A 17,117-nucleotide genomic window follows, 5' to 3' on the forward strand; every position below is an offset into this window, starting at 1 on the left:
TACTAACACTAATACCTTCCAAAGATGCTCACAAATCTAACTCCCAACCCTCTATAATGACACCTGGGAATTCCTCCTTTCAAAGCAGAGGGGAGTGTTTCTGTACTTAATTTGCCACAGTGGAGTTCTTTGATACAACATGGCTAGCACTGCTATGACAGTTGTAGATATTGTGTTTATCTCACCTGAGAGCTTCTGACTCCTTCCTCTTGGAAGTCACATGCCAGGTAATAAGTGATGCTACCTGACAGCATTACACTACAAAAAATCCAGACAGATTAGCTCTCAGGTGGAATAAGAGACAATGCTAAGGATCATTGAGACCCAGATATGTGATGGAAGAGTTTATCTTGGGAGTGTATCTGATAGAGTGGGTAGTTAGACAGAAATGAGTTGCATCTGTGAAACTAAAATTAAGGCTCTAAGATAAAATTTATGGTCTACATTTCCTGAGCTTGTGGTCCCCAGACTTTCTGACAAAAGCACATTGAGCCCTTTTGTAAATCCCCCCTCTTATCTGGTCTTGCACACTCTCATCCCACACCTTGGGGCACAAGGCTGGGGTTAAACTTGGATGACCTGTTGACCCAATTAGGCTGCATTTACATTCATTTGCATTGCAGTCATGATCCCTTTTGTTACTTGGTTTTGGGGTGCTCCAGTCTTACTCTGGAGGTACTTTCTAGGTTCTTTCTGTCCTGAATAAAAACTTGGTCAAGACAAGAACAAAAGGTAGCAAGGTTTTTCATTTGTGAAGGGTATGAAAAGAACAGAGTGAATTTGGGCCAACTAAAAGTAGGAAAAAATGCACTCTATAGAAAGTGGACCACTGTGAGAGAGAGTACAGTGGTAAAGAGCTCAAAGGAGATGCATCTTTAATTTCCCACTCCAGAACTCTGTGATATATAAATCATGCCCTCTCTCCCAACCAGTTTGCTGTGCCCTAATTCCTGCCTCACCTTGGTGGGATTTGGCCAGTATTCATAGTCTGACTAGGTCCATATAAATTAAAAATTTTCCCCTCCCAATGGGAGGGAGGAGACTCACAGTAGATTAGAAAGAATGCCATTAGTCACCATCCCCAACTGAGGCAGGATAGAAGAAAAAACAGTCAGGAAGTCAACAAAGACAATAATAATTTAAAAAATAAAAACTGCAGCTTCATGACACAAGTCCAGGTTAAAGTATTTTTTGTTTTGTTTTGTTTTGTTTTATTTTGTTTTTGCATTCTCTTCTCTATGAACATAACAAGCTCCATCAGTTACCTTTTATATGCATATGGGTTTGGTCATTCTGATTTTATTTGCAAATGGCCTTGTTTTACCTGTGAACAGACAACCTCTGTTTAGTAAAATAGATTTCCATCCTTCCCCACCTGCCAACCCACAACTGAGACTTTAGATTGACTAATTCAACAGTTTCCACCACCAAATGCACATGGGCACAGGCGTACACACACACACACACACACACACACACACACACACTCCCAGTTCCAAACTGTAGCACCTTTCTCTCTTGAGGGCCCACACTCTACTTTTCAGTGTACACTAAAATATTTGCCTAATAAACCCTTCCCATGGATCTGACTCCTTCTGAAAATTATTTTTCTGTGACAGTGATACCACGTGGTGGATCTGACAGATATATTCTAGGCTCTTTTGTACGATGAGCAAAGAATTGCCAGTGTATATCCAAAGGTAAAAGAAAAAGCAGCTGCATTTATTGCAGGTAATTGGGGAGATGTGCTCAGGGCTGGTTCATGACAGCAGAAACAAAATGATAGCATGAACAGAAAAGTGGTGTCACGGAAATAAAAACACAGTAGACTGATAAATCAGACTCTTGGCCTCTCATCGGGTCTCCAGATAATGTTGACCAGAATGACTGACAGAGCGCTGAGTCATCTTAGGGCTTCTAGCACTCAGGCCTGATGGACACATTTCTCTGCCATCGGGTTGGTTTTGTACCTGTGAAGGAATAACCTTCAATTACATCCCTGCATATCTGTCTGAGACCTGTTGCTGCCTGAGTCATCTGGCCATAGTCCTACCAGATCAAACAGATCTGTTAAAACAAAAGAGAACTAGACTCTGATCACAATATACTAGCCCTGAATGTGATGATGATGTGGGTCTATTGACAGATGCCAAAGTAATACCTATGATAGCATCAGTACTTGCCCAACCTGCTAAAGGAATTCGTGCAGAAAAGACAGTATGAAAACTGGCATGCAAAGTAGTAAAAGGCCTAAATGCGACCTCATCTGCCCTAGCATTGATTAACCAAGAGCTACAAGAACAACACCAGGCCATTTTAGATAATAGAGCAGCAAGAGGCTATCTACTTCTGCTTCACCATCAAGGGTGTGAAAAGGTAAAAAGATATGTGCTGTTTTAATCTGACAGATAACAGTTCCAGAATTCAAGAAAAAATAAAAAGGCTACAAGAGTCATCACAAAAGGTACATGATGTAGACATAGGCAGAGACATATTTAGCTGGCTGACCCAAGAGCTGCCAGACATACATTGGTTAAAACAACTCTTTGTTGTCTTAATATCTATCTCATGCCTGTTGATATTTTGTACAGTTGCCCCCTGCTTACTCTGATTCCTTCAAAATCAGATTCAAAAAATCTCTAATCAAACTGTCCACCAGCTTATTTAACGGAAACCTGTTCACTCATTTCTCTGTTAAGATCACTCGAGGATCTGACTGTAGTTCCAGCTCTTCACTCTCCAGCCACAACAAGATCTTCACTGGCATTACCCCTTAGAAGAGTCTCCAGATGGATTGATAAAGTGGATTACAGATCACTTTTACCAGGGAACCTTCTGCTATTTCAACTCCCCAGAAATAACTCCATACACATTTCTCCTCCTCTGCTGGCACATACCCTCTTCCCCACAACCGCTGATAGAAATACCAGATTAGGACCATCCCAAGACTATAAGGCTAGATCAACAATTGTTTCGTGTCTATCTCCCAGCAATATTCATCACCAACACAAAGAGATTTAATCTGTGGCTTATCCTTTAAGCCACAGAATTACCCCCCTTGCACTAAATATATGAGCTCCTCCTAAAATTCATCATGGCAGAGACAAGATAATTTAGTTCTGCTCCCAGGATACTGTAGTTTGCACCAAAAAAAAAAAAGTTTGTGGCCCCTAACTGGCACCTGAGAAATTCACATCATGCCCGGTTCCCACCCAACTTCCACACTAGATTTTTGGTCCATCTGTTCTGCCATCCAGTCACCTTCGCAGTTACACATGCTCTCCAATTATGAGGAAAAAATATGCATTTAACTCCTTGGGAGTACTATTATTTTTTATTATTGTCAGGGAAGACCCCCCTCCACCTGCTGTGTATATATATATATATATGATACTTTTAACATACATCTAACCCAATTCTTTCTTCGCCATTTCAGGCCCCCCTCTCCATGGTTGTGCTGCCCCTCCAGCTACTATGCACACCTAGATCAGCCCCACCACTTCACTATCTCACCTTCATTGCCCTCCTTGAAGCTCCTAAACAAGCAGCCCTCCAATGACTATGTCACCCCACAATGGTAAGAGATGATAAAATAAAAATCTCTCCCTCAGCCTTTCATTGCCCCACACCTGCCCCTTTTCAGCAGGCAGTAGCTACAGAAGAGAGATACTTCACCCCTCTTCCTGAGGCCATAACACACAAACAAGGGAGGAATGTAAGATAAATGCCAAAGTTCCGATGAATAACTTCCTTCACCTTAAAGTTTCCACTTCCTACCTCACCGGTCATGAGACTGGTGCACGCACAAGGCTTGTCTGCATAGAAAATAAATGTCCAAGAGTGGCCCTTGAGTGGCTACCCGTGCAGCTAACACAATCCCCGACCCTCCTACACCAGTCACCCACTATACAACCAATCCCCTTCCTGTTTCCATTCTCTCTCCTTTTGTTCCCTTTCTGCAAAGCTGGCCACCATGCCTCCTCTGCTCTTTAATAAGGATCTCTTATAGGAGCTCTGTCGGTGTGCAGAGTGATCCTTGGCAGGTGCTGGTTTCTTTCAAGGCCTGTCTCAGACTTCACTGTGATTAAATTATGTACAAAGCACGCAGTCCATATGTATGAACCTTTAACAATTTTCAAGTGGGGAAAAGGTTGCTGAAGGTTGAGCCGTGAGACCTAACACACATGTGCTCCTGCCTGGAGATTTAAAGATGTTCTGGGTCTTTGTTATTTTATTTTCTACTTTTCTCAGTTCAGTGGAAGGAGTTGCCCAAATCCAAGTGGAAGGACAGGAGTGGTGCTACCAACTGTACTACCTACCTATACTAAGGACAGACAGCAAATCTGCAAACCGGTTTCATAGGTAGGGTAGGTACAGGTAGACAAAGGGATCAGAGCATATACTTGTGCCCAAGGGGATCCACATACTTCAGCTCAGGGGCACCCTAGGGCCATTCCCCCATAGTCACTATCCTCCACCCACTGGAGCTCCAGCAGCACCTGGGACCATTTCTATATAACCCCAGGTCCAAGCACACACTTTCACTCCTCGGCCTGAAAGCCTGATTTATCTGTGTGGTTTGCACACACAGACTTTCTGTTGTTCCAGCACTCTTTCTCTGCACGTGATCTTCAATAAATGAACCTGTTTTTCTTTCATGTTGGAGTCTATGGTTTACAACTCTTAGCAGCTTGGAACCTGGCAGGTCCACCACGTGGGAACAGGGCGAGTTAAATTTCTTATTTCAGCTTTAGAAGCTACTCAGGCCCTATCCAGTGACCTAGCTACTCCTCTAAATTCTAGGAAAGGAAAAGAAAACCAACCCTAGAAGTCATGAAGAATGTCATCTCTGGCTCTACCCTCCCTTCCTGGTTCAGGGTTCACATTTATTACTAAGCGTTGCCATGTCTACTTAAAATCTACCAAGTGTATTATCCTTACTTGTAAAAGCTATCCTTATGTGGAGTATATTGTTTGTCCCTCCATAACTATGCTTGCTAAAACTTACTTTCTAACTCTGAGTCCCATTTTGGGAGAATCTGAGAACTAAGACTACCATGGCACAGAGCAGCAACCAGCATGGGCTTGCTATTGGGTAGCTTCTTCTAAAAGTGGCTCACCAAATACACGTTCCTGGGTTCACCTCTCCTGGAGTTGTATTCCAGCCTCTTCTCATCTTGAACAAAGAACTGAATGAAATGAGCAAAAAGCAGTGACAAATTTATTTGAAAAAATAAAAGTGAAGAGTGAGGAAGAAACTGTCTCTGCAGTGCTAGTTTGGGCTGAGTAAAAGAGAAGACAAACCAGATAAAGGAACACCCTGGAGAAAGCAGAGCAGGCTATCATCAAAACAGCCTGTGTCTTTTTTTACTCTCTGAATCTTGAGGATCCCATGCCTCAACCTGACATCAGAACTAGGCCAACCTATTGAAAACCTGCTGGAGTTTTCAAGAGAAGTCCAGACTCCAGACTTGGGCCTTTGGGAAGTGTTCTGCACGTGTTTTCCAGGAACTTATAATTCACAGGTTCCACCTACTTCCGCAGCCAGTTTTGCTACATCCTAACCTGTTAGACTGACTCTGACTTTCCACATAACACTTCCTCCAGCCCTTTTGCTCTAGGTAACACAAAAAACCCTCCCAACTAAATTCTTCTCAAAGTCTGGACACATAAAGTTGTAATCACAGTAAACAGGGTATTACGTACCACTAATCTTTAAAGTAATTTTTTTCTCCACGAATAAAGAGCTAAAACAGAAATTATGTCTTAAAATGAGTTCGGTTATTACAAAAATCTGAAACAGCATTTGCTGGGGACTGGAAGGCAGCCAGAAGATAGAATAGCATTGAGAAGACTATTAATGAAGAATGAAAGACATTGTTACCAGAGCTGGGAGGAAACACCCTCTATTAAACAAAGGGAGAAAGTTTGGCAGCAATGTCACTCATTAACATGAAAAGAAGAATATACCTACCTGCTGTACTTTAGTAAGAACACAGCATTTCATTATTTCTAGGCCAAATGATGAAAGTGACTTCTTTTTCCAATAGAAAATGATAAAAAAGTTACAGATAAAGGAGTTTATTAGAATTATAGAGAGTCTGCACTATTCTTTTCAGGCAGTGAAAGTTTCTCAAAGTAAGAAATCGCCTTAGGGTAATGATAAAGTCAAGAGTAGGGAAAACTCTATGAGCCTTTATTGAAAACTCAGAAAGCTTTAAGGATATATTTAAAGACTCTACTTGATAAACAAGGAGGCTTTTAAGAACCTTGAGGATAGCATTTTGAATATTGTGCTAGACAAAAGGACTATTAAGGATCATATGGGCATGTCCCACAGCACTTAATGCTCAGAGGAAAGAGGAATCTGTATCTCAGAGATCAACAAATCTAACTTCTCTCTATAAAGAGAATTTCAATGTGATATGTAATAAACTCATGAAGTTGGTAAGAAAATTTTTACTCTTGGATTGAAAAAAACAGTTCAATTAATGAAATGAGTAGAAAAAAAATCCTTTAGGAAGGAAGCAGAAAAGGCTAAAACAAGTGAACCCAAAGTTCCAAAGACCTAGAACAAGGCATCACACCTAAGGAATGGAACCACCACTTGATTCAAGGACACAGTATGATGTGACTGGATTTCAAAAATGTTTTATCCTACGAGTGGCTACTTACATCCCATTTCATATTCTCCCATATTTTGCACTGAATCATCTATGCCAATTTTCCTAAACTTGAGTCAGTATTGTACGATAGTATTGTATGAGAAGGGCAGGTAACTTATCTCCTTCATTGTAAGTCGTAGTTGGAAAGGAGCTATATTTGAGAAACCTCTGCCATAGCCCTCCAGATTTAGTTGATGAGCTCCTCCACTTTGTACTAAAGCTATCCTGGAATGAAAATATGCATAAATGAAAATGAGTATATTTTGCATGTGTGAGACAAGAATTTTAATAGTCATAGGCTAATTAGTAGAATCCCTGCACAGGTGATACTTTTCATATTAAAAAAGAGAATTTAATGTGCTTCCTTGTGAAAATAGAATGATCTCAGTAACTTATTTGTCTAACAGGACATAATGTAAATGACATTTTGGGACTCTGGAGGTGGGTCATCAGTCCTCCATTCTACTTGAGCTTTGACTCCTTTGTTTGGTTCAGTCCTTCCTCAAACCTAGAAATGGGCCCAATGAAAGCCACAGGCAAAGTCCCAAGGTGTAATGTCTCATTCAGTGGTCCTAGAGAAGTTCCCAGCCAGTAGTTACATTAAATTGTCTGCAAATGAATGGGTCATTTCAGCCCAGCTGTGCCTTCAGATGACCATAGCTTTAGCTACTGTGTCTGTAACATGAGACTACGGGTGAGAAATATTCCTTAACCCATGAACAATGAGAGCTAAGAATGGATTGCTTTAAGCCACTGGTTCAGGATTGCCTGTTCTAGAAAAGCAGATAACTTATCCAAAAGATTTGTGCTTTGTGACAAAAAAAAAAAAATTTGAACATGAGGATGTGCCAGCTAAAACATATTCACATCTCAAATTATAACAGATCCTGAAGATCATTTAAAATTCTCTGCTTCCTTTGACCAAAGAGTCACATTCTTTTTTCAGTATGGAACACAACATTCTCTCCAATTACAAGAGAGAGAGAAAGAGAGGGAGAGAAAGAGAGAGAGACAGACAGAGAGAGAGAGAGAGAGAGAGAGAGAGAGAGAGAAGAATAAAGGAAAAAGGGACAATTGGGAATGTGTCACACAATCTGTGGTCTGGGTTATACCAATATTTGCATTTTCGATACTTCTAAAAATAATGACAATACATTTTAAAGTCATTTTCCTTGATTATTATGTTCCAGTGAGATGTGTGGAAAACACATGAGGAAACGTTTGCAGTGTAATTTGTTAGAAGGGCACATATATTCATACACATTTTAAAAAGAAACACCTTTTTTTTTTTTTAATATGACAGAGAAAAGGTTTTAGGATCAGTTTCGTTGGGTGTTTCCAGCATACGAAAACTCCCAAGATGATTGCAGTTCTTTAGGAGTGAAACCAAACTAGCTTGAGGTAAAACATTTATGTTGGATCTTGAGGATTTTTCAAAACCCTCTTGCTCCTAAAACTCCTGCTTTATCGGCAGTGCTCATACACACACCTTCTATAATGATATTTTTCCCACTATTAGTCATATGTATCAAATGGTTTTACTCTTACTAGCTTACTGGATCAGGGAGAACCTGCTTTTCTGTATTCCTCACAGAACCAGGCCAATTTATTCACTCGGAGTAGCAGCTCAGATGGCTGCTGAATGACAACAGGTCTTCAAAAACAACAGGTCCAAAGAACAAAGAATGGAAAGCCACACTGTATTTTATTTCCACCTTGGGCAAGGATTTTTTCAGTTGTGCTTTACCTGTCACTCTCTCTTCCCAGAGAAGCATTTCACATTAGCAAGCATCATTACTTTCAAAGAAAATCCCCAGCATTCATGACATAGTTCCACCCAAAGAACACGAATGAAGGTTAGGCAAGGAGAAATGACAGGAAGGTGGTTGTTTCAGAAAAAGATTGGTTTCATCACTGAGCTTAAAAGTTACAACTTGCAATAAAAAGGCATGGGTATTGAAGATCCTGGAAGGATAGGTGATAGTGTTAAGACAGTGAGGAATAGTAAGTTAGAGAAACCAAGAAGCCAGAGCCCGGAGGATCAGCCAGAGGCAGACAAATCATAAATAATAACAAATAGAACCAGAAATAGGTGGACAAGGAAGAACCAGCAGGAATCTGTTAAAGACAGTGGTTCAAAATCAGTCACTGCGTCCATTTAACACTGTTGTGTACTCCACAACTATGCACCATTATAATTTGACAAAGGATTAAAATAAAAAAATTTTACACTTGATCTTAGTCAAAAGGCTGAGAAGCAATTAAATTAAAGTTTGTAAAATGGTGGAAAACAACTGGTAAAAGCCAAATGTGTGGTGAAGAATATCATACAGAGCTACAGGAACTGCTGGACAGGTCTCGATGTAGTGTATCGTGGGGTAATGGCAATAAACTGCTCTACACTAAGAAAACCATTTCCCTCAGCCTATCTATTCATGTAAAGATATATTTATCAACTAGGTCTGATGAAGTCTGTGTCAGGGTGCTGAAGATACAGTAGAGGTACTCAGTTATTTGTTTCCTAGATTTACATTCTAAAGCAGTAGTAATGAGTTGGGTGCATAGGTTGCACAAGGATTGCAAAGATCTTCAAAAGTGGCCAGAAAGAAGGTTCTTCTTGGGAAGTAAATTATTTGCCCCTTATTCAGTGGCCATTCCCTCCACATTTGTCCTGTCCAGAGATGATTGGTAGATTTCCGAGGGGAGGGGATTGGGATCCTCCTTCATCTAGGCAGAAGCACACTTGAGGAGCTAAAGCACAATCCCTGCTCAGAGGAGCTCTCATTGCTCAGTGCTGGGAAATCCCTGCAGAGGTGGTTCAGGTGGCAGCTCCTATTATGGGTCAAAGCAAAAGTTTCACCAGGAAATCTTTAATACAGAGCCAGAATGCAAACACAGCAGTGCTGAGAAAGTTTGCCAAAAAGAAAGAGCAAAGTTTGTTGCCCCATGTAAAAGGTCAACTATATCCTCACCTGATTCGGAGACTCATTCTCTGGACCTTCTGTGCTCTTTACATCTCTTTCAAACACTCTGCTCTGGCTTCAACCCCTCCAGACACTAGCACTGGGTTCAGCATGTTACCATGGAGTCAGAGGCTGTTTCTATTAAATGATTTCCTTGATTGTTTTGTGTGTTTTTGTTTTGTTTTGTTTAAAGAAAGAGACAACCAGCATCAACTAGCATTTCTCGTAAGCTCAGCTTATAATGATAGCCTTGCGTCCTTTATGTGCATTGTTTGGTAACTTCCTCTTATTGTTACCTGAATACTAATGAGAAATCTATTTTCAATAAAAACAATAAAATGTTTTTGAAATATAAACAGAGCATAGAAAAAGTAGCTGCCTATAGTAAGGTGTAAATTAATGAGGTAGGGAAAAACACAAGACAAAGAAAAATAAATACATCCTCATGTCCTCTATGTAGGTAAAAATGACCTTCATGTTTCTATTTTTCTGTATCATTATTTTAGCAAGCCATATATGTTTTTATTTTGAGAAGAATTCATGGGTAGAATTTGAAATTTGGAATCAGTCCTGAATTTGAATCTCAGGACTAAGATTTTGAAAAAGATGTGTGATTAATTTGTGTGTCTCAATCTTACCATCTGTAAAGTGAAGAAAATAATTATTTTCTCCGGTCAAAAATAATAATATAGAAGAAGACTCTGGTGTATATCAAGCCCTCGACAAAGGATAGTTAATTTGCTATACTAAGAGGCATCTGAGTTAGAACTAAAGATAGACAGTACCGTCAGAATTCCATGCACTCCACCTGATATCCACAGTTGGCAGATATGGTGAGCAAATTCCATCACAGAAACCTGTCTACAAAAGGTCTGCACATCCATTGTGTCCTTATGCATTTCTTCATTGCGTGTCAATTCACAGTTGTGTATAGCTTCATAAATAAAACAGAGATAAAGAAATTCTGCTGTCTTAAAGACTTGAACTAGCACCCTGAGGCACTGCTTTGGAGTAACTGCACATCATAAAGGCTTAATGGGAAATGAGCAGAAGGGCTGGGTGGGGTGCATCACTGCTCCATTTATTTTTAGAAATTGTTAGTATTTTCAGTTTACCTGTGGCCAATTACACAGATTTTTAAATTATATAATCTACTTCCAATATAATCAACATTCACAAATTAGGCTGGAGTCCTAAATGTATTTCTGAGAACAAGTCTGTTGATAAAACAAGAAATCCCAGCACCAAAGAACCGCAGGATAGCTGGGATGTGACCTTGAATGTGAGTCTTCTGGAAGATGAGTTCTTTCTACTCCTATGGGTAGCACAGGTTAGAGGTGCTCCTCTGATCTTCTTGCAAGAGGGACTTGCTGTCAGGCTACAAGAAGTGCAGTTAGCTGATAGCTTCTGAATAATAGAGATGTATCTATAGCACAGAACTGAGCACATAGGAGTAGGGCCAGATAGCGTCTACCCAATGGGGATACTTCTACCGCCAATCTTTTGGATTCCCTTTTGGGGAGCTCCATTTTCAGACCTGCAGCTCAATCTGAGACGCTCCATGCTCAGCCTTGCTTCTCCTGATTGCTACCCCTCTGCCTTCCCTTTTAGGAGCATCAGCACTGCTTGCATTGAGGTCTGAAGGCTTTCTTTGGTATCTTGCCTTATTTTTCTTTTATCTTTCACAGTCATTTTTCCAATCAGTCTTGAACTCCTAATTCCATCTCACTATCTTCTTTTTGAAGAGCCCCAATACCAGAGTAAGTATCTAAGAGTTAAGGGCTGAAATTAAGGACTTTAAATTTCCAAAAATTAACACCACATGATTCCTTTATATATATTTCACTTTTGCTTCCTGGTAATTTTAATAATCAAAATTCCACTTGGCAATGTTGATACATATTTCTCACTTATAACTTGTTGGACTTGTTTTCACATCATTGTTTACAAAGAATCTTTGTATATTTATTATTAAAATATATTTGTACACTGTATTTTTATAGTTTTTCTATAGCTTAACATCAAGCACATTCTTCAAAAGGTAAAGACTTTTAAAATGATTTAATGAAATGCCATTGAATATTTACTACTAGACATCTATAACATGCTATGATATTTAAGTTAGCCTGATAGTTGAATTTAAAAAAAATTATTCACTGTTGTTACAATAGACTTCTTCATAAATGCATAGATAATAGTATGAACATTTAGCATATTTCATGTTCAAATCAACATTAAATTACCCACAGCTGGAAATTATTCAGATGTGCTAGTTCATAAATAAGTAAATGTAAGGAGCTGGGGATTTAGCTCAGTGGTTCTGCCTCCTGCCTTGCAAGCACAAGGTCCTGAGTTAGATCCCTGTACCAATAAATAAATAAATAAATAAATGTACATGAATTATATCTATTGAAAAGATATCAGTGCCAGGGATTTAGCCCAGTGGCACCGTGCCTGCCTCACAAGCACATGGTACTGAATTTGATCCCTGGTACCAAGAAGAAAATGTATCTTTCCAATACATTATACAAATAGTCAAAGTGCTGGGTGTGCTGATACATATCTGTAATCCCAGCACTTGGGAAGCTGAAGCAGGAGGATCACTGTGAGTTTGAGGCCAGCCTGGACTACATAATGAGGTCAAGGCCAGCCTAAACTACACAGCAAGACCCTGTCTCAAAAACCAAACAAACAAAAAAATAGACATAGACCATTGTCCTAGGTATAGTTCATTTATTTCATTAATTGAATTTTTACAAATTATATTTGTATATATTTATGGGGTACAAAGCAGTGGTGTATACAGTATACAGCATGAATGACTGATAAACCGATTAACATATTGATGAAGCAGTTATTCCTCCTGTTTAGCTGAACAATTGTAACCTGTGACTAATGTCTCTCCATTTCCCTGTTAACCCCACAGAATTAATCACCATTCTGCTTTGATTTCTAGATTCCTTTTACTTTTCTTAAGATTCCACATATAAATGAAAGTGGGTATGATTTTTATTTCTCTACTTGGGTTATTTCACTTGTTTCCATGTTCATCAATGATTTTGCAATTGATAGAATTATTTCATTTTTAAAGCTGAATGATATTCCATCATATAATATGTTTTCTTTATCCATTCATTGGTTTGTTTGTTTGTTTTGAGACAAGTTCTCACTATGTAGCCCAGGCTGTCCTTGAACTCATGGTGATCTTCTTGCCTCAGCCTCCCAAGTCCTAGGATCACAGGTGTGTGCCACCATGCCCACCTTATCCATTCATTTTTTGATGGGTATGAATGATTTTCAATAGCCTAATATGAAAGGAGGTGCTAGGGACCAAATTTACTCCTTCCCATTTACCTGTTGACTTTCTTACCTCCTACCACCTCAATATGATCGTATTTGGAAATAGGGTTTTAAAAGAAGGAATTGACTTGAAATGAGCTCATTTGGGTGAGCAATTACTCAATATGACTAGTCCTTATAAGAGGAGGAGATATGGGCTCAGAGAGATGCAGAATGGAGATAACAGGAAAAATTTAAAAAAGGAGAAGTCAGCCATTTACAAGGTAGAAGAGAGGCCTTAGAAGAAACCAACTTGCTATCCCCTCAGTTTAGGACTTCCAGCCTTCAGAACAATGAGAAAATGTATTTTTGCTGTTTAAATCACTCAGTGTGTGATATTTACTATGGCAGTGCAGCAAACTAACACAAAACATTATACAAATTTCTGGAGAATTTTACATAAATTAGTACTTTTTCTTTCCCTAATATTTAATTCTATTTAATACTGTGTAATATTTATATATATATACTTTAGTATATATATAATTCTATTTAATCCTGTGTAATATATATATATATACTTTAGTAAAAGTACTTTTTCAAAAGCAGTCAAATCTAATAGTTTAAAATTATTGTGCCACAATAATAACATATCTATATAAATTTCCCCTAAAATAAATAGTTATCATATAATTTGAGATCATCAAATATTTACATCTATTTAAGAGTTCTCTAATTCAAGGCTGGGAATGTAGCTGTGCAGTAAACTGCCTGTCTGGCATGTGCAAAGCCCTGGGTTCCATTCTTAGTACCACCAAAGGCAAAAACAGAAAAAAAAATTCTCTATCCTATGCAGTCATAAATTTGTCTACTCTCACTAATTACTGTAAATGAAAACTTCAATGCTTAAATGAAACAATTTAGAGGAAAAAGTAAATATTCATTCTCAAATTGCAGGTTTTGTTTTTTATATGTTACTGAAACCCATCTGCTTGTCCTGAAGTTAAAACCAAGTTGACTGCTAGGAACACATTGCCCAGGATGAACAGCCAACCTTTATTCCTCCCTCTGGTGATACACTGGACTTAGGAGTTTGAATGTGTATTATAAAAAACACTCAACAATGGCTCAGTTTCAGCCACGACCCAGTCCCAGACATCTTGTATGCTATTGAAAAACTAACATTGCCAAATGAAACTGAAACTAAGAAACAAAGCTAAAGATTGGATTTTGTCCTACTCTCTGTGACAAACAAGTCAAAATCCGTAAAACAATACAGCTCCAGAACTGATGGATTCTGGCCAGGATTTAATACAAAAAAATGTATATACATATGGTTAGAAATTCTGCAACGAAATTATTTGCAAATTCCTAATGGAAAGCAATTTACTACAGACATTGAAATGAGCCAAGTGAGCACTAATACTAAAGAATAATAAACCTGCTAAGGAATGTTCTTCTTTACACGCCAATATCCTTAGGACATGGTTCAAGATATTGGTTGACATTTTGGCTCACAGATTAGAAAGTTATTTAATGGTGTGCATCAAAGAGTAGATTCACATTCAGAAGGATAACATTATTAATAATTTTATCGCATGCCATACATCTCAATCATCATACTGGACAAAAAGGCACAGATGTTTCATTAGAGGTTAAGAATGAATTTATTAAATTAATTGCCATGTAAGTTTTAGTAAAATGTCTCATAGAAAGTAAATCTTTCCAGGAAACTAAGATATAAATTTCCAGGAAGAAGCCTAACTCCAATGCTCACTGTCTCCACCTTCTTTCTTTCCAGTCTCTTTTGTGCCCACTCCAGTGAGTATTCCACCTCACTATTCTGGAAAAGCTGCCCACAGGCCTCAACCGGCACTTCTGTGACACCTGAGAGTTAATCACTCCTGCCTAGTAGTTGCTTTGTCTTTGTGTTTTAGGACAGTGCTCTCTTCCAGATGTCTTCCTATCTCAGTATCTGTTTCATCTTGTTCTCCCTGGGCTAATGCTTTTCTTCACTCTGGACTCAGGAAGATCTCCGTGTTGTTCTTGGCCCATTTCTTTACGCAAAATCATTCCTCCTCGTTATCTCATTCAGTTTCATGACTTTCCTTGTCATTTGCATACTGATAACTTGTGAGCTTAGTTTGCTATCTCAGTCGGTCCTAAACTCCAGACAAATTTAACACTTTCTTATCTGCTCCGTTTGAACATGGAATTGCCCACAAAATTAACATCTACAGATACAACTGATTTTTAACTAGCTCTGTTATGGTTTGTGTTAAGATGTCCCCCAAAGCCTCATACAGTCATAGATGGGGCCATTTCAGAGGTTGTTGGATCTAGGGTATGTGATGCTGGGATCAGGGATGCTATGCTAAGATTAAGGGTGTGAGTGCTACCTGCCCTAAGGGTGGGTAGTCTGAATAAGATATAAGGGACAAGAAGAGGCTTGTTGCATGGTACTCATTGCTGCTAATGCTTGTCTTCTGCACTGTCCCTCTGCCACATACCACTCTGCCTTGAAGCTGTCCAACTATGAACTGAAACCTCTATAAACTGAGAGCCAAATTCACTTTCCCTCCTTTAACTTTGGGTGTTGGGTATTTTGTAACAGCAATGACAAAGTAACTAAGACAAACTCCAAATTGGTTTCCACTTCCAGTCTTTCACAGGTGAGTAGGTACTTTCTCTTTTCCAGTTGCTCAGGCCTGGGTGTCACTCTTTCCTACGCTGCTTCTTTTACTCGCATCCTACTCTGAGTCAGTATAAATTGCCTCCACTTTGAAATTATATCCATTATCTATTTCTTACCAACTCTACCACTATGACTAAAGTGCGATCCAACATACTTCATCTTCCCATTTTATGGGAAAATACATATTTCATTGGGTGGTCCAGCTGTGTGGCAGTATAGAATATTACACGACTGGAACCAAGATCAAATGTCACATGAAGTCTGTTGTGGTGGTATGCATCTGTAATCCCACATTGCACAGGCTCAGGTAGGAGGATGGCAAGTTCTAGCCCAGCCTGGCAACTCAATGACTTAAGGAGATCCCGTATCAAAATAAGGAATAAAAAGAACCGGGCTACAGTTCAGTGCAAAGACTGTTTTTTCAATTCCCACATTGTGGTTTATATCTAGATGTGTCGTGTGCTCATAGGTGGGACTCTGGCCAGTAGACTGGATCATGCAGGGTGTGATACTAATCAGTGCATCAGTGCACTGATGCCTGCGCAGCTGGGTGTGATGTCCAGGGTGAAGCCTAGTGGGAAGAGGAGGGTCACTTGGGAATGGCCTGGAAGGTGATATCTATCCCCTCTTCTGCCTTTGACAGCTCGCTGCTTCCTGCCCGCCATACTACGAACCGTTTCTCTTCTGCCATGCCTCTCTGGCTTGGAAACTGCTGGCTATGGTCTGAGATCTCTACACACTGTGAGGCAGATTGAATCTCTCCTCCTTAAACTTTGAGTGCTGGATATTTTGTTCCATCAAGGAAAAAGTAACTAAGGCATGCCACTACTTCAAAAAGGCAGAGAAGTGAACACTCAGCCTGACTTTCAGTGGTTAAGAAGTGACAATGTACACATGCGGGAAAGACACTGCAGTATTTTCTTGTATCAAGAAGACAGAGAGAATACACCAGATCTTGCAGTATATTGTCTCTCCTATGGGCAGTTCCACTCCATGCCTAAGGCAGGCAATGTGGCTACATGCACCCTACTTTGCATTGTGGTAGAAGAACTCTGATTCTTGAACAAGAAAGTGTGAAATACAAAAGCTGCAGGGTTTGCTCACATGTGACACAGAGGGCGTAGGGACCTGCTGGGATTTATTTGCAATGTGTTTTGTGAACTTGTCAGCATGCCTTGTATTGAGCACAAAGAAGGTTTCAGGCTGTGTGAGGATCTGGCCCTAATACACCTCTCAACTTGATCCTTTCTTTGATTTTCTTCTCCAAGCAGAAGCTTTAGCAACCATTTCTCTGCGCGATGGATTACATCATTGTTCTGCTGAAACCTTCCACTGCTTCACCATCCCAATAAAAATGAAGTTCAAAGCTGTTAAAACGGTCCATAAGGATTTACCTTACCTGCACCCTCTGTTGCAGATTTCCCATTTTTCCTCAGAGTCCCTCACACCTATCGAGCCTGCTCCACCAAAGCGCTGTCTGTGCACACTCTCTGCTTGGAATGCCTCTGGCCAGAT

This window comes from Fukomys damarensis, unplaced genomic scaffold (assembly GCF_012274545.1).
Source record: "Fukomys damarensis isolate Sample0158 unplaced genomic scaffold, DMR_v1.0_HiC HiC_scaffold_14, whole genome shotgun sequence".
Taxonomy (NCBI): Eukaryota; Metazoa; Chordata; class Mammalia; order Rodentia; family Bathyergidae; genus Fukomys; species Fukomys damarensis.